General features: G+C 40.1%; 1 protein-coding gene across 1 annotated transcript in view; it reads left to right on the top strand.

Moving 5' to 3' along the window:
• Window positions 1-15,944: 15,944 nt before the first annotated feature.
• Window positions 15,945-18,317, top strand: part of LOC142368274 (zinc fingers and homeoboxes protein 2-like) — a 135,541-nt gene continuing 133,168 nt past the window's right edge. Inside the window, exon 1 of the mRNA XM_075450398.1 lies at window positions 15,945-16,331. The gene's annotated coding sequence lies outside the window, so the exon portion shown is untranslated. The remainder of the gene's footprint in view (window positions 16,332-18,317) is intronic.

Below are 18,317 nucleotides of genomic sequence, written 5' to 3'. Positions count from 1 at the left end.
TTTTATTTTTTTTGAAGCGAGGACAGTTGTGATGGCCCGTCAGCCAGGAGTGCTTAAATACAGTAATTACACTTCAGAAAACACTTTCATTCTGATGCCATGATTGTAATTATCCTTATTGTTAAATCAGGCTTCAGACTACAACACGGGAAGAAAATGTTTGTTCTGCTTCTTTATTCTCAGTTCTCAGAGTAATCGCAGAACTAAAGTTTGAAAAGCTGCATGGTAGCATCTTGTTCTGACCCCCGTTTCCTGTCTTATCCGCTTTTAGAGGCTCTGTCAAAACATTTGCATCCAAATTTCTGCACTGGGAGATTTTAACTCAATCTTGCCCCACTGTTGTCCTTGCAGTGATGCTTGTCCTTAAACGGAGCTGCCTGATAGAAAAACAAAAGAAACTCTCTCTGTGTGAATCTTCCACTTAAGTTAGTAAATGTTGCCATCATGTGGCGAAGGTGATGCCTCAGAAAATGAGAGGATTGTGAGAATACAGCTGGTCTTTTGCCCTTTTGTTCTTTTCTTTTTGGAATATGCATGATATATCTAATATGACAGATGTAAGAAAATAACATTTCCCTAAAATTGTACTGACTTTTTCTCATTTTGCTTCACCGGTCGCTATATGAAGCCACATATCGTATGTCTTAGTGTAATTTCATCAAGTAAATTAGCCTATTTTGGATATTTTGTAACTTTGAAGATAGGCTTTCAACTGATTTTCTTTTTTTTTTTTTTTGCTGTTTTTCTGAATAATGACAGGACCAGATTAAACAGGCCAGAACTCTTAAGTTAGACAACAATTTTCATCTCGGTCCAAGATTTTGACAGAGCCCAAGATAGAGGTCCATGGACCTGTCATTGTTATACTCATGCACTCAGATGATATGAAGTAAATCTGGAGCATTAGGGCCTCTGTACAGTTCACTGAAGGTAATCCAGTCCAAAAACACAAAAATGACAGGTAGGTAGACAAGCAGTTTTGTTTATGTGACATTATTCATACAATACCAAAAATACATCATAGCATTGCATGTGATTCCCTGTTCCATCGGGGTAGATAATAAGTGGGTATTTGATTGCTGCTTATTTTATATTGAGTAAAATGTCACTTTATGAGAAAATATTTTTAGATCTACTGCGCTTGATTCACAACAAAACATGCACATTAAACATGTGATGGTTTGTTAACCTGTCAAGAGTTTTTACCCATTATGGGCTGTCAGCCCCCCCCACAACCCTGAATAAAGTAGACAGAGTGATGGATAGATGTAACTGATGGACGTAAAGAAAGCCTACAGTCCAGCTTTTGCTGCCCTCCAGTGGTGTAATTTTTCATCTTGCTGCAGGGAGTTCTCGAAGATGTGACAAAAACTTAAATCAGTCATTTATTCACTTACAAATGTAATTGCATTAGAGAATGTAAACAAATCTGAAATGTGTTGACAGCAACACACTTAAAAGAACTGGCTGAAAGAGAAGCAAAATAAGAGAGAAAAGTTTGTAGAATATGTGAGTAACAGCTCAATGAAATATTATACAATAAGCAGATAAACTGGTGGCAGGTGAGGCTGTTCCCTGGCTGATCCCTGGTTGTTAGAGATGAAGCAGGATCCAAATGCAGACAGGCCAGAGGCAAACTAACAATGAACCAACGATTTCTTTATCAAACAAATCAAGGGAGCTGTCGAACAGGTAATGGAAAGCAAACAAAATTCTAAATGAACAAAAAGCAAAGCACAAGGAGGATGCGTAACAGAAAAACCATGAGGGAAGAAACAATGATGAACTGGCAAACATCTGAGGGAACTATAAATACTGAGTTGGTTGATGGGTAAAAATAAATGAGAGATTAAGGGGAAACGGGTGTGAATGGAATCCCAAGGACAAGACAAAGACAACTGAGGGCATCTGAAAACAATGGCAGGAACAGAGTAACTTAGCCAAAAGCAAGGACTGAAAGTAACTACGGTAATGACCAAACAGAACATATGGAATACAAAGTCAAGAGAATATGAACATGAGTACAAACAGACTTAAATGCACGAGGACACTAAACCAAAGCTTTGGGAAACAGAAACTAAACAGGACTCAAAGTGAATACAAACTCTTACAACAGAATCTGACAAACAGGACGGAAAACAGAGTATACAAAGAAGAAAGCTCAAACAAAATGCCAGAACTCAAGTAGAACTAAACTAAAACACAGACCAAACAAAAAATAAATGGTCACCATCAGATGTAGATAAAAGATTAAGTGAACAAAACATGAAAAATTATAAGACAAAAGACAAAGAATAAACCAGAATAGCAAAAAAAAAAACAGAAACAGAAATCCATACGAAAATAACAAAAAAAAACACTAATCCTGACAGAGAGGGTCAGAATCTGGCATAAAAAGGAGCGTCCACCAAAGTCTTTAGAAACAAAGACTTTCTCAACATATTATAAGAAATTAGTTTAAAAAAAAAGAATCCAAAGAACTTCGGCCTTTCAACATCTACAGTTTATAATATTGTGAAAAGATTCAGGGAGTCTAAAGGGCTAAAGGGCAAGACACCACCGTTGGATGACCTTCAGACAGCACTGCGTGGGAAACCATCGTGCCACTTGGATCAGTACAACTAAATGGGCTCAGGGGGACCTTGAAAAACCATCTCTACTTATTGCAGTCCACCGCTGCCTGCATCCAGAAAAGTAACCTGAAACTGCATTGCACAAGGAGGAAGCCATTTGTCAACTCTGCATAGAAACACAGCTGAGTTTTTTTGACTTGAGTTCATCTCAGATAGACAGAAGACAGAGGACACGTGTTCTGTACCCAGATGAGCCCGTGCTTCAGCTGCTTGTTGGACAAAAAACAAACAAGAGAGAGAAGAAGAGACATCTGGTTCCATGTGCCAAAGATGAGAAAGACCACCCAGGTTGTTATCAGCCAGAGGTGCACCCCCATACCATGAGAGCCTCCATAATTGTATGGTGGTGACTTTAATATGTGTGAAGGTACCACTGATGCAAAGGTGTATTTTTTTTAATATGGAGAGACGTATGCTACCATCAAGGTGAGGTCTTTTCCCAAAAAGTTTCGGATTATTTCAGCAAACTTTACTGTCATGTGGAATTACACACTGATTGAGTAGAAACAGACTTGAGGGAACAAGCACTTAGCTTGGTGTTGAGATACTCTTTAAACTGCAATTTCACATCTGTAGATCATGAACTGCTTTTACAAAAATCTGATTCAAACGTTATGACTATTTCAGGTTGAATTATATTGGAATAATATATTATATATCATATATGGAATAACCATATATTGATTCTGATTCCCGCACTGGAAAAAATGCCCCTTCAAAAATAAGTAAGAAAAACAACAAATACAAGACGTTTTTGCTTGAAATGAGCAAAAACATCTGCCAATGGAACCAGTGAAAATCGGCTTGTCAAGATTTCTTGAAATAAGATGTGATATTTGGGACTTTTGAGATAAAAGTGATCTTGAAATTAGCTTAAAAACTTCCTCAAATGTCAAAATAAGCTTGTTTCATATGAAATCCGACTCAAAACAATTTGCTTTCAAGACTTTTTCATTTAACAAGATATTCCAGATGTATTGTTTTCAAACAGGTCCCTATATCTGGCTGAAATAGTTCTTGTTAGGCAGTTGTGTCTTATATTAAGTGTAATGAGATATTTTGACTAGAAATTAGACAAATATACTTGGTAAGACTTTGATTTTTTTCCAGTGCGTTAAAGCGTAAGTGTTTCTGTGGTCAATAGAAGTTTGATTACCTCAAAACTTGAGGTATGATTGAAATTTAAGGCAAACAAAGAAAATATTGCTCTATTTTAAGGAATAAATCCAGTTTATTTGAGTATGGTTTAAGGCCATTTTGTTGCCTTTGTTGCTTTTTTATCAATTTACCACTTTCGGCTTTTTTACAACAAGAATAAAGAAAAACGGTAGTTTCACAACAACAGCATATATCAGGGTTAAAATCCCAAGCTCCTTGGAGCTTTCTGGTAAATTCTATTTTTACATAGGTAATTCCAAAAGTTTATTTTTGAGTAAACAGATTAGACTCTATTGCATTTTTGCTAACTTAATCAGGGATCTTCATCTTTGAAAACATTAAATGTCTCAGTGAGAAAGACAAAAGTCTATCAAACAAACTACACGCCAGGACAATGACCTCAGTCAAAAGTTTACTGAGGTTGGAGATGTGAGATTCATCTGAACTCAGTAAATGCCTTCTTTAAATCAGCTGTATGTTCTGAAAGTTCCTGCACAGTTTCCACAAGAACAGTGCCTGGTGCATGTGTATAGCACAAATAATGTAATGAATGTGACTCCTGAAGCAGATGCCATATGTGATATTTATAACTGCAGTGAAATCATCTTTAATCTAACCCATGCGGTTCACATTTAGGTCAAATTCTGCAACTGCAAATTACATTAAATCAGGTTTCGCTGGATTCACAGCAAAATAAAATGCATGTGACTGAGATTCCTGTTATAGAAACCTGAACGTTGTGTGATATATCTGAATCTGTTTCATAACGACAGCATTGAGTTGACTCTCTCTGTCCATGGAAAAAACATCAATTCATCATGTGAGCTGAATGAACTGAAGGAAGTGTTAACTGTTTTGTACCCGGCATCTGTGACAGTATGTGTGGGCTTGCTTTATCATTTTTGTTGGGCCTGACCTTTGTTGCAACCGAGTGTATTCTCAGGCTGGAAGTATCAGTCAAAATAGGGTCAACTGTGGCCATGAAGGGATGCACATGGCCAGCAGAAATCAACCAAACAGTGGCATTCAGACTATGAGTGATTTGTATCAAGGCAGTGGAAACTAAGCCAAGAAATCATTCTCCACTCCATTACACCGCCAGCATCACCCTGGACTGTTGACAAAAACATCTTGGCTCCAGGAATTATTTTTGACTCCAGATTGTGAGCCTACAATCTGCACCCTCAGGAAAGGTAGAGATTCATCTTGCCAGGCCCTTGTTTTCCAATCTAAGGCTCTTCAGTAGTATTTAGCCTGCGCTCATTAGTTGGGTGTCCATTCGCTTGCAAGGCAAGCCTGAAGCAATCTTTTTAAAAGCCACAAAAAAAATGTATTATTTGAATAAGGCATGTTTCCATTGAGGTTCCAGGTTCAACTCCCGGCTGGGACCTTTCTGTGTGGAGTTTGCATGTTCTCCCCGTGAATGCTTGGGTTCTCTCCAGGTACTCCGGCTTCCTCCTACCATCCAAAAACATGCATGTTAAGTTAATTCGTGTCTCTAAATTGTCCCTAGGAGTGAGTGTCAGTGTGTATGTGGTTGTTCATATAGTTTGTCTCGTTTGTCTCCTTGTGGCCCTGTGATGGACTGGCGGCCTGTCCAGGGTGTACCCCGCCTCTCGCCGATGACCGCTGGGATAGGCTCCAGCCCCCCTGCGACCTGACCGACGGATTCAGCGGTATAGAAAATGGATGGATGGATGGATGGATGTTTCCATTGACTGGTTTGAAGGCTGCAATGGACTGACGACCTGCCTCTTGCCCGATGGCAGCTGGGATCCAGCACACTGGGACTCTGAATTGGATTAAGCAGGTTTAGAAAATAAATGGATGGATGGATGGTCTAAAGTGAATGAACTGGATAGTTTAGTATCACCAGAGGGAGGTAAGACTGCCTTTCTATCGGTTGTAAGTTAGTAGAAATAGTAGCTGCCCTGACTGGAAACAAACCTTGAGGAGGAGAAAACAACTACCACGGTGGATATCCACAAGAGAAAAATGGTGAGATTTATTCTTCAGGACGTACTTTCATCTCTGAGAATATCTGGGATATCACCAAAGGGAAGCTGTTGGTCAGTCAGGTGAGTTTATTGTTTGCTGGCTCAGATTGAAAACAACTGGTGAGCCTCGTCAGGTTAATCTTTGACCGAAGTCTTTGATACGAAGTCTTCTTCCAAACAGGTAAAACCTACCTAAAACCCATTCACCTTTTCTCATTCACATCTTCTACATGTAAATCAAAAACAACAATGGGAACCAGAGTGAAACTTGTTTGGGCTCAGGGACATAAGATGTGTTGGGACTTTAAGCTGCTTTTCTGTTCGGCTCAGTTAGAAAACGTGTTTAGCAGAGTTCCTGCAGCGTTTGTGTCATTTCTTAAAAGTCTTTTCACTTTGACATCTATCATCTACAAGGCTTGCTCTGTCTGCTGAACTTTTCCCAAATTCAGATTCTTGCCAGTTCTGCATGATTTGTTTCACTGCCATTTTGCTACATGATTGCCTAATTGCATAAACTAATGAACAAGCAGGTGTGTTCTGAATAAAGTGCTTGGTGACTGTTATCCTATTCACACGGTCATGTTGTGAGGACCCACCTCCCTTTTTGAGCGAGACAGCAAGTCTTTTTAATATAAATAATCTAATTTTGTTATCAAGATTTTATATGAAATTAGGGTTAAGTTTGGATCAAGGTAAGGAAAGGTCACAGGATCTTAAGCACCAGCTGAGATGCATTTCATGACATGTGAGCTCAATGGCTGTTTACCTTCCATCCAAAGCATTTTTAAGAATTCAGAGTTGTTTTTTTCTTGTCTCTCTCAAGAGTTAGACTATCTTTACTCCTTGGCTTTCCCTGATGAGCCTCTAAATGAGATGTCTCAGTGGAGACTGCTGATATTCCATACAATCCCAATCCCCAAAAAAGCAAAGAAGGTGTTTAAAATGTAAATAAAAAAGAACGCGATGATTTTCAGCACACATTTATTCACAAAAGAACATTGAAAATATATCAAATGTTGAAAAGTGACACGCTTTTCCATTCAATTAAAGGGAAATGGATGGCAGCAACACACCTCAGAAAAGTTGGGCCGAGGCCATGTTTACCACTGTGTAGCATCCCCTCTTCTTTAAACAACAGTCTGAAAACATCTGGGAGGTGAGGAGACCGATTTGCCTGACCTTTGGGAGAGGAATATTTTTCTGTTCTGATCTGGGAATCTAGCTGCTCCACGGACTTCATTTGTTGAATTAGTGATTCACGGTGCACTGAATGTTTAGCAGTCAGTCTCTTCTGCTACAAGCCATGCTGTTGTAATAGATGCACTAATCAGTTTAGTATTGTCTTGCTGAAATACGCGAGGGCTTCCCTTGATCTGAGAGCTAATAACATGCTGGATGGTCCCTCTCCTCTGTAGTCTGGAGGATGTGGCATCCATGATTTCCCACTAGAATCGCAATATGTCGATATGTCTGACCACATAACAGTTTTCCACTTTGTTTGAGCTTTGGAGAAGAAATGGCAGCAATATTCATGGATCTTGTTCACATGTGGCTTTTTCTTTGCATGACAAAGCTTCAACCTGCATTTGTGGGTGGCATGGTGAACATGGTGAACTGTGTTCAGAGACAGTGATTTCTGGAAGTTTTCCGGAGCCCATGCAGTGATTTCCATGACACAACAGTAGTTACAGTTTTTATCTCACAGCTGCCTGAGGGACCGAAGATCATGGGCATCCATTGTTGATTTTCAGTGGTGTCCCTTGCACGTGGGGATGTCGCCAGATTCTCAATCTTTTGATGATATAATGTACTGTAGATGATGGAATATTTAAAGTCTTCACAATCTATGACTGTTATATTGACTAATATTATTTTGTAATTGCTCCACAATTGTAGATGCAGCTTTTTTCCGATCCTCTGCCCATCTTTACGTCTGAGAGACTCTGTGTCACTAAAGTATTCTTTTTATACCCAATGATATAACTAACCCGTTGCAGTTAACCTAACTAGTTGTAACATGTTCCTCCAGCTGTCTCTTTTTCGTACCACTTACTTTTCTAGCCCCTGTCCCACTTTGTCTGAGGTTTTCTGATGAGCTAATATTTGTCATTGAGGAAAAAATGTCTAACTGTCAACATTTGATATGTTTTCTATATTTCATTGTGAATAAGATATTGATTTATGAGATCTGCAGATCCCTGCATTTTGTTTCCATTCACATGTCACATAGCATCCCAACTTTATTAGAATTTAGATTGTGAAATTCAACTCAAACATTTGCAAATAAGCTTACTTACCATTTTTCATTATTAATGGTAGTTCTTGTTCCCAAAGTGTTTAATACATCCAGAGTTTCAGCTGAAATAATCAGGCCACATGCCACATTAACTACAACATTTTAATTTAATACAGTAAACAACTGTAGAGTAACTCTAATCAGTGTTGTCACAATCATACCTAGCATCTTATTACCTTTCATCCATGTTTGTAGTTGTCATGTGGTACCGAAACACCTCTTTTAATTAAATACTTAGTGTCCGAAAAGCCAAGTTTACCAAGCTGACAATATAAGTATCATCACCTAACTTAGTGTGTCTTTTCTGTTAAAGTCCCATCACCAAGAGACACTGCGTGTACGTTAAACTAGCTTCACACTGCAGGCCCACAGAAAGCCAAGAGAACTTCAGAGAGCTGCTTGTATCACTGATTAAAAAGTCACATTAACAACAGATAAATACATTTTTAAACTGTTCGAAAGAAAAAAAAAAAAACTCAGCCTGATGAGAACAGATTAAATCAAAATACCATAGAATGGTTCGGCCATATTAAGCAGAGGATGGAAGAAAACATGGAGCATATTTGAAAAGAGCTTCAACTGTGAAGCACTGGAGTGGATCAACCAGTGGTGTAGAGACCACACTGAATTCAATTCAGCACAACAGAAAAAAACTGGAGGCAAATGTTGCTCGTACTATAAAAATGCTGAGAATAAACAGAAGATGGCTGAAAGTTTTACCTTAAAGTTCCGACAGGCCTCCGACTTAAACATTATCGGTAAAAAAAGTGCAGTGAATATTAGATGATCAGTAATCTTCCAGAAGTACAAGCCTTTTGCAAGATGACTTGACAAAAACCGCAAGCAATATCTGAAAGGCTCTGGCTCTGTTTATAGATGCTTCTCAAACCTTTCGTAATACTGTAAGATCCCCGTAATTTGAGGTTATTTTCAAAGTCGGGCTTTAACATGTTTAACTGAACTTTTAATAGAAGATCAGAACAGAGAGTACTGATACTGTAGCTTTGAAAACCCTCATGAGCATGATTGAGCCCAAAAGTTTGAATTTGGTGTTATTAAGCAGGTGAAGCCGCTTGGCTTCTCCTCTGACTCAGAATAAACACAAAAACAAAGAAACAGAAACAAGGCAGCCAAGCAGAAAACTCCTGCCTGCTGTAAGCTCACAAGATGGGTCGCGTGTAAACAAGTCCGGATGATCAACCGTGCAAAATCTGATAAATTCCTGCCCACTCACACCCCCCCACACACACACACTGACTTAACAGTGATACTGTGCCGAGTCACTGATGTTTGTAATTATTGACACTCACTGCAGCAGAGGACGGTCACGTGTGTGTGTGCCAGCGAGTGTGTGTGCATTAATAATGAATCCTCAGTTCATTTGTATGTAAATGTGTCCAGACAGCACACTGCTTTTGTCCTCCTCCTTGTGATGAATAAAGCATCAAGGAGGACCGCAGAGCACCAAAGTGAGGCAGGTGACTTACTAATCAGCATCAAAAGAAAAGATGAGCCAAGCTGGTGCCTCAAAATGACCGGCAGGAGGTGAAGAAGCAGCTTCTGAGGAGGAAAAACAGACCACCTGTTGGTTGTTGTTGCATCGCTATGCTGGACACTGTATGTTGTTTAACACACACCTTAAATAACGTTCTTTTATTCATTTTGTGGGTTTGTGTTTGTCCACTCCACAGCGAGAGTTGAGGCCTCACATGACTTGCAGCACGTTTTGATTTGTTCACAGATTCCTACATCGGATTAAAAACCTCTAAGCCAGGTAGAGGATACCCTTTAAGTAAATATGTTCGAATACTTTCATTCAGTCACAACTCATTCAGTGTTTACCCTGGATTTTTTTTTTTCTCATCATGCTATTTTCTCAGCTTGCTCTGCTCTAATTAATTAAGTGCAACACTCATCTGTGGTGTCAAACCGTCTTTGACACCCATGGCACACACCTGCTGCATTGAACAGACAGAAGGCGTAGGCTAATGAAGGCACGACGGTGGTGAAGTGCCAATATGGGGATTTTTTTTTTACAATGTTTACTTTTTTTATTTGCAAAGGTTAGTCAACATTAAACAAAAATAAATTTGCAGATGAAATACATCCTTACATAAATCAAGTGCACGAACAAGTTTGAAAATAAAAATGACATTTACCAAATGACAAATAAGAGACTTTCGTTTCACAACTTTGTGCTAAATTTACTTCAGGAGACTTTTTCTTCAAATGTCACGTTTATTTCACAGCTACTTTTTTGCCATATTTTGCATTCAAATGAAGGGGCATGGTTATACGACTGAGTCAAACAAAGAGGCAGCACCAGGTAAAAGTGCCCTTGTGCGAGACACTGAGCTCCAAAGGTGTTTTAGTATATAAAAGATAATGCATTTATCATGTAGAATAAATAGACTGATCTGCAAATGGGTGAATGTGGCTGGTATAGCTGAAAGCACTTTGAATGGTAAATAAGACAAAGAAAGTGTAAATGAAATCCATTTATCATTTGGTGCTGAATTGGATCAGCTGTCTGACCCAACCTTTCTCTGTTGGTGCTGCTTTGTCTGAGTGACTCATCAACATAAAAACACTCCTTCATGAAATATTAAGATGAAAGGAGCTGGAAAATAAATCGGGCATATTATAGAAGTGCTTAAAAAAAAAAAAGTGCCATTGTTAAATAAAAAACCTCTGTCCAACTATCATCGAGGATGGATGACAGAGCTGTTGGCCTCATCGAGAGGAGACCTCCAGCAGGCACCGCCGTTTGCAGCTGCATGTGAAGTGACCTCAGGTAAGATACTGAACCCCATGCTGAACTCATCCTTTACCTGACTTATTCATTTCAAGATTTAGCTCAATATCTATTCATTTCATATGGATGGCATTCTATATTTTGAATTCTCAAATTTGGCATTTGGCCATCTCTATCCTGTTTAGCTGAAGCCAGAGATGACAATATTTCAATGAAAGGTTAGGAGCTAATTCTGGCTCTAACTAGTAACTTTTATCAAGAATTTACGTCATTGACATTTACTGAAATTAAAAGCGCCTCCTTTTCTTTGTTTAAATCAAATTTTAAAAGGACATTCTACATGTTCTACGTAATATAAAAAACTAATAAGAACAAGCCAGCAAACACATTATGACCGGCTGTGGAAAATGTACCGACAATCTACCAAATAACAGTCGTAAAAAAAGATGTATGACAGACGGTGATTTGATTTACACGCATGCAACTTCACGCTTACTTAAAAAAGAAATCCGTTCTAAAATTTGTGGTAAATTCTAATTGGCAGACTTTAGGATGATCCTCACTATATGAAAGGGGGGAAAACAGACAAAAGGCTTTTTTTTTTTTGTACGGACATTGTGAGGCAAACTACATGCTAATGTCTGCAGCCTTTTATCACAGCAACAGCTCCTGCATCTCCTACTCAGATTCTATTAAAAGTCCTCAGAGTTCTCTTTTTATGCTCAATGGGCCATAAATGAGAGTCAAAATATAATTACCTTAGTAACACTCCTCTCTCTGAAAATCTTTAAAGGCCTTTTATAACCGTAATGCTGTTGTCCATAATCTTGGGTCCGGTTAGCAACATTACAGGGTATCAGAAGGAATCGAGTCTTTCAAAGTCTTTCACTGAAAGTCCACAAAAAACCAATGGGTGACCTCATAGTGGCAACGTCTATCTTTTAGATACAGTCTATGGTTATGTAAAAAAATGTAAAACTCTTTAAGGTTGGCGGTTCTATTCCTACTCTCGCCACTCAAAAAGATTGGTGAAACTGACAGCTGGAGGGGTGTCAGTCCACCTCCTTGTCACAGCCGAGGTGCCCTTGAGCAAGGCACCGTACCCCCATGCTCCCCGGGCGCTGTGAATAGCTGCCCACCGCTCCAGAGCATGAGTGTGTCAACAGGTGCCAACCTGGATGGGTTAAAAGCGTGTGTGTTCATGACAACAAATCTGATCTTAATCTTAATTATGTTGCCTGACACAGTAACCATGTTATCAGACAAAAATATCAAGTTGTCTGAAAGTTACATGCCTCATTTGTCATAATTTATTTGCTAAATCTGTTTCCACTGGACTCTGGCACATTTTGCTTTTGTCAGGGAGGTCTTGCCAGACTTTTATGACCTATGGAGGTGCAATAAAGTGCCTCGGCGCTAATTCCCTTAAGTCATTGTGAAATTAAATGGCGCAATTCTGCTTGGATTCATATAGCCAAAGAGCTATTGATACAAAGACCTTAGACTTGATAAGGCTAAATATCTTTTAAAGCTGACCCCATTTTGGTCACGAGTCAGGATTGCCATGGTTTTGTTCAGCACACCTTTTGTATCACACTTTGATAAAAAAAAAACACATTTACATGAGCTGCCAACAATGTGTTCTTTTCAGAGTGCAGGTGACATTGAATGTCTCAGTGTGGAGCTGCTGGGATCGCTGTTCACGTTTTCTTTAGTAAAACAAAGACTTTCAGCCGGTTTGGCTCTGATCCCTCTGAAAAGGTTTTGACTTCTTAGCTGAGACGCAAACCCTGCAAAGTCAGCGTGAACAGTGCAGCGCTGCTCCAAAACCCTGAGCCAGAGCTTATAACCTCCATGTGTTGCACATGTACAATACTCTGAGCTGAGGATGCTGCAGCAGCCAGACACGAAAAAGTCCTTACAGCAGATTATGATTTACAGTGGTGCTGTTCAGAAGTAAATTAGGGGTGTGAAAGAAAACACTTACACATAAAGTATTTTCCGGTTTTAAATGACCCAAAACATTAAAACAGTCAAATCTCAAAAGATTTGATAAAAAGTGTTCACTCACATTAATTTGCAATAAATCACATGAAACCTTTAGCGCAGAATAGTGGGATTGCTAATGACTCGTAAAATGACAAGCATAGTTGTTCGCAGCAGCAGAGTCTGCATGTGGAGGAGGAGAGCATGGTGGAGGTTCACGTTCACCCGGGAGACAGAAGCCCGTGTGTGCCAAGAAACCTTTATTTTTCTCTGTTTGCATGTTTCATTTCATTTACTTAAATTTGTCATTTGATCGAGGTTTATGTAACTAAACTACTTGGAAACGTTTCTCCTCTATTTTCTTAATAACTGGCCCTGATGACAGCGGGCCTTTTAGACATTTTGTAGGTGCTTCTTTACATAAACTTTGGTCATTTTAAATCCCCTTAGTTCCAGTGTGTAAAGTTTAGTGCAAACAACTTGCAGGAATGCAATAACCATAACAATGTTTTCTTTAGTACAAGACTGTGCTAAAATAAGAATTATCTTTTTATCACATTAGAATGAGGAATTCCCATTATACCACAGATGCAGCTTTTCAAAATATTTTGGTCTCAAACCTGAAAAAAAAAAGAAAAAGGCCTCAGTACATCAGTACAAACACCCCGGCACTGTGTGCTGAGCTGTGACATCCAATAATAACTTTTCCTTTCCCGTTTTCAGGCCGCTTCATTCGATTAATTGAAGCATGGAGGCCAGAGGCTGCAAGTGTCTCTGTCACAAGACAGGAAAGAAAGCTCGCAGTCTGAGAACACCATACAGCTAACTTTTTCATGCGGGATTTCAAGGTTATAGTTTGACTAATGTGGCTGCTGGTAAGTGGACGGCTGCTAAAAACTCTGCATTCTACCTTAGATGCCCATTTTAAAGTGCCTTTTTAGCAATACATGATTTTGAGTCTAACCACAATGATATGCAAATCCTCTCTCAGGGCGTGACACACATTTTCCTGTTTTTGCCACGCTGTGAAAAATTCAAATGACCACCTGGTTAATGAGCGGATATGAACTGAAATAAACATGAGCGTTTCATGTGGTTTCATTCAGCAGAGTTTCCTCTTTTGAATTGGATGTTGTGGGTAACCAAAGCAGACTTCTCTCAGTTGTCTGTGTGTGTGGTCTCTTTTCTACATGCAAAGTATTACTAAACTGAGCTACGGGGGCCCAAGAAGGCCAACGGATTGGGGCCTTAGTCTGGAGATTAATTCAAATATTTGTGTAAAGGCCAATTTGACAATCGCAAAGAAAGAATAAAAAATCTATAAAGAAACAAACAGAATGTAAATATTTTGACTCTGTGTGTCTTGCTTGTTCATGTTTGCCTTCAGGGCCTATTGGTGTTCTTAGAGGTGAAGAGAAGAACTTCAGTTGTCATAAAATGATGTAAAATCAACTTCTAAAGCAAGAATCCTTTTAATCACAAAGGGAGGCAAACTTTTCTTTTTCTTGTCTTGGTCGTCCAGCAGGGCTATACTTCCCCCCCAGAGCTTTTTATCTGCTGAAATTTGTGACACAGACGGCTCTTGGTTACTATTTTAAAGACTATTTTAAGCCTTGAGTGGTTCAGTTTTTAACTTTTGTTGCTAAGCAATGTTGGCCAAAACTGTGCTTATTGGTTAGAGCTGGCACTTTTGCCTGGCAACATTACTGATTGTGTATTCTGGAGACACTGGCAAGAGCTTCCAGTTGTAGAAAACTCTTCTGCAGAAATGGCTCAGACTGTCGCATCGATCCTGTTCTGAAGGCCCTTCAGTATTTCCACTGGCTTTTCCCTAAATCTGTGTGAACAAAAGCACCGCACATTCTTTGATGTTTCAAAACAAGCAGTGTGTAGAAGCAGTTCATTGGTGACTCTTACTTTGACTAAACTCTTAACTATGCATTTAGGCAGCACACTAAATTAAATCAAACTTTAATTGTGTTGTACCTGTCCGTGCACCTCAGCATTCTCTGTGGAGTACAAATGCAAACAATAAAAAAATTGTAGAAGCAGATTCACATGAGAAACTAAAATGATATGTATGCAATCTTTTAAAATAGATGAAAATTGGTAAATAAAAGACAATAAACTCCAACTGATGAAATGGAGTGAAACTAGGAAATCAGCAGAGGGCATTCATGGCTGCCACTGAATTAAGCAGCTGTTGAATTATTAACTATTTACATAGAGTGATTGACAAGGAGTCACCTTGCTTTTTGGAAATTAGATTCTAATCTAATTCAACGGTTCCATATCTCAATAAGTTTTCTTTAAACATACAAAATTAATCAAGAAAAAAGAAACAAATAAACCCCCCCCCCCCTGTTCTTGACTTATGTTATAAAAACTAAACAAACATTGACATTATAAAAACCCCGACAACACTGGATGTAGTTCCCAAATAAACCTGTTGGTGTCGCTCTCCGCCACCTTTTCAAAGACGCGTAAGGGGATGTTTCTACATTCATTGCATCTGATCTGCAACAACAAGCCCATTTATCAAAAATGCATGAGGCTGATGAAATGCAAACAGTAGTCTGACGTGCGGGCAAACTTTGCTTCCACTCCCACATCACGCCTCGTCCAAATTAGTCGATATTTCTGTAGATGCTCTTTTAAATACGGGATGCATAACGGGCTGAAGATGCTGCTGCACCAGAGCAGGATGCTGTTTGCGAGGTCAGCCTCAGGATCAAACAGGTGTTAGAAGAACATTTAAGCGCTGGCATTTCGCAGCGTTTTGCATCACATGCATTTTCTTGACATCTCCAGGAGGGTGAACTTTTGTGAACATTTGCCTTACGGTGTAACGGGCTTTCGGGGAAAGGGTCCCCGCTATGTGTTGTAAAAATAAATAAATAAATAAGTGGTTGCTATACATCAGAGATGAGCAGTAACACAATTCACGGGTGTTTTAGATGGAGCTTTATCACAGTGGATAAAAGTGGCTTTTCAGTGAATAAATTCATTCTAAAGTGTGCACAGAGCGCTCCAATGAGCGTTAGGATATATGAAGCTTCCAGTGGTGTTTAATCACAGCCATCCATGCTGTAAGTCATGAAACAGCAAAGTGGTGCAGATCGGAGCTGCTGGAGGGGAACAGAGGTGCATGGCTTCCTCATGCCTGCGTCTCTCCACCGCAACCCGACCAGCCGTGCCAGCGTCCGGCAGAGCCAGAATCAAACTTTTCTGTACATTTTCACGTCACCTGGACGCGAAACATAAATTTGGCATCCTATGCAAATATATGCTGACGTAAAAGATCATGTGGTTTTTGTCGTCGATCCCCCCTATGAGCAACGAGGAGGCTTTTTTTTCTCCTCTCTACTGTTGTCTTTAGGTTAGCTATGCTACAATCTTTACTGTACCCAGCGCTAGCTATATGCGCCCCGCACCGCACCACTCTGGATATCTGGGAATAATCAACTTCCAGCCTGTCGCACCTCGCAACCACAGACTACACGCAGGTAGGACACAAGAAAAACTTCTTATTTTATCAACTCGTGGAAAGAAAATGTAACCAAAGTGACCGCAAAAGTGAAGTTATTAAAGCGGCTTGTTTGCAGCCAGACTTAGCCGCCTGGCTGGCTGGCTCCCTCTGCCCAGGCTGCTGCTGCTGCTAGCGGACCGTCCCCTCCATCACAGCCGCTCAGAGTGGGAATCACCTTGCTATCACCCGGCAGACATCCACGGCAGCCAAACTGGAATTAAAACAAGTTAGATACCTGGCTGTCAGGTAACTTTAGTTGCTGTGTGTGACTGCTTACTCTTCGGTTTATGTTTTAGAATAGTTGTCAGACAAGTGAATGTCATCCGGTTCGCGATGTTTTTTGGAAGCCAACTTTTGCCGTCCCCCCCTCCACCCCCGGTGAAAGTGCCCATAATAAATTTATTAGCCAGCGGAGCTAACCGTTAGCCAGTTAGCCCCCCGCTAATGACGGGCAACCCCGTGAAGCTAAGTGCTTTAGCTTTAGCCTTTTCCCCCTGCACACCACAGCACAAAAAAAAAAAAAACGTGGCTGCCCCTTTCTGGATGTTATCCTTTCATGTCGTGGAAATGCATTTGTTTAGGCTGGCTCCCTTCTTCACTTCTTCCACTCCGAGTTAGCGTAGTCAGCCAAGTGAAGTAGAAAAAAAAATCCCAATTTTTTTTTTTTTTTCCCGGTGCCACGGTAACGGCGGAGCCAGTGGCAGTTAAGGTTGCGGTTGTCGGTTCAAGTGTTGTTGTTGCCGCTGTACGTCGGTTCAAACGGGGCTAGCTTAGCAGACAGCCAGTCTGGCTGGTTGGGTCATCTGAGGTGAAGCCGCCGTCAGCGGGCTGTAGCATAGAAACAAACTCGCTGCTGACGCTGGGACTGCCTTAAAACAGTTTTTTATTTAACTTTAACAGTTACTTACGATACTCACTCGGTTTGAACTTGTATATAAACAAACAGTCTTAGAATTTAGAGCTGCTTTCCTGGATTTTTTTAAATATATATATATAAAAGCGGAGCGTTGGTATACAAACTGTACGGTCGGACGTAGTTTGATATTAAACTCCTTTTACATTGCGACGAACGGTTCACTTGTGACATTTAAGTCCATGACTGGAGTTTGTGAAGACTAATAAAGGCGACGAAGTTGGTTGGGTGATGTTTTTGTAACAGATTCAGTGTTATATACGAGCGGGTTTTCGCTTTGGTTCGGGAGGCTGTTTGTTGAGCAGACGCTGACTTCGTGCCAGTTAATGGCAGAGTGGCTTTCCCACCGGTTTACATTGAAGCAGGCTGCCCGTGCGTACAGCAGTCAATATTTTAACGACAGTGTTGAAGGCAGTGTGCTTTCTAACTCATTTTGGGGGAAACCAGTTTTATAGCAAGCACATCTGTAGCTGATTTATCTGGAGGTGCACTTTTTGTGGCATTTTTTCCCCCTCGTTTTAATCAAAAGTATAGCGCGGTTAGACTGAACCCAGGGCTGTAGCCTTGTTTCCGTATGTTTTTATAAAGGTATCAAAATGTTGTGCAAACTTGTTTATAGCATGTTAGTTGACCTAGAAAGTGCGTGTGGAGCTGCGTGCTTATGGCAGCTCTATTCTCCTGATTCTGCCTATAGTCAAACTTTTCCTTTTTTTCCAAGTTCACCCCCTCTGTGCGCTGTATGTTCTCTGACCCAATTTCCTACCCAAAATCTTGTTACATAAAATCATGAATAATTAGGTGCAGCTAGCTCGCAGATTGGTTTAGGTCATATGCAGTGATGTGGTTGCGAATGAAAATGCCATCGTGACCGATGATCTTCCCTCCGATGACTATTATCAGTAAAATTCCATAGTTATTGTTTATTGCCGTCCTCGTGCGACTTGCTGCAGTTTGCTTCGAGTTTGAAGGGCATACAGGAGGAGGATTTCTGTTAGGCTTAGACAAACAGGTGTGCAAACTGAATTTGGGCAGGTTTTACCCTCCGCCACA

Source organism: Odontesthes bonariensis, chromosome 18 (assembly GCF_027942865.1).
Source record: "Odontesthes bonariensis isolate fOdoBon6 chromosome 18, fOdoBon6.hap1, whole genome shotgun sequence".
Classification (NCBI taxonomy): domain Eukaryota; kingdom Metazoa; phylum Chordata; class Actinopteri; order Atheriniformes; family Atherinopsidae; genus Odontesthes; species Odontesthes bonariensis.
Note: the sequence above shows the minus strand (reverse complement) of the source record. Positions and strands in the feature narration are given on the sequence as shown.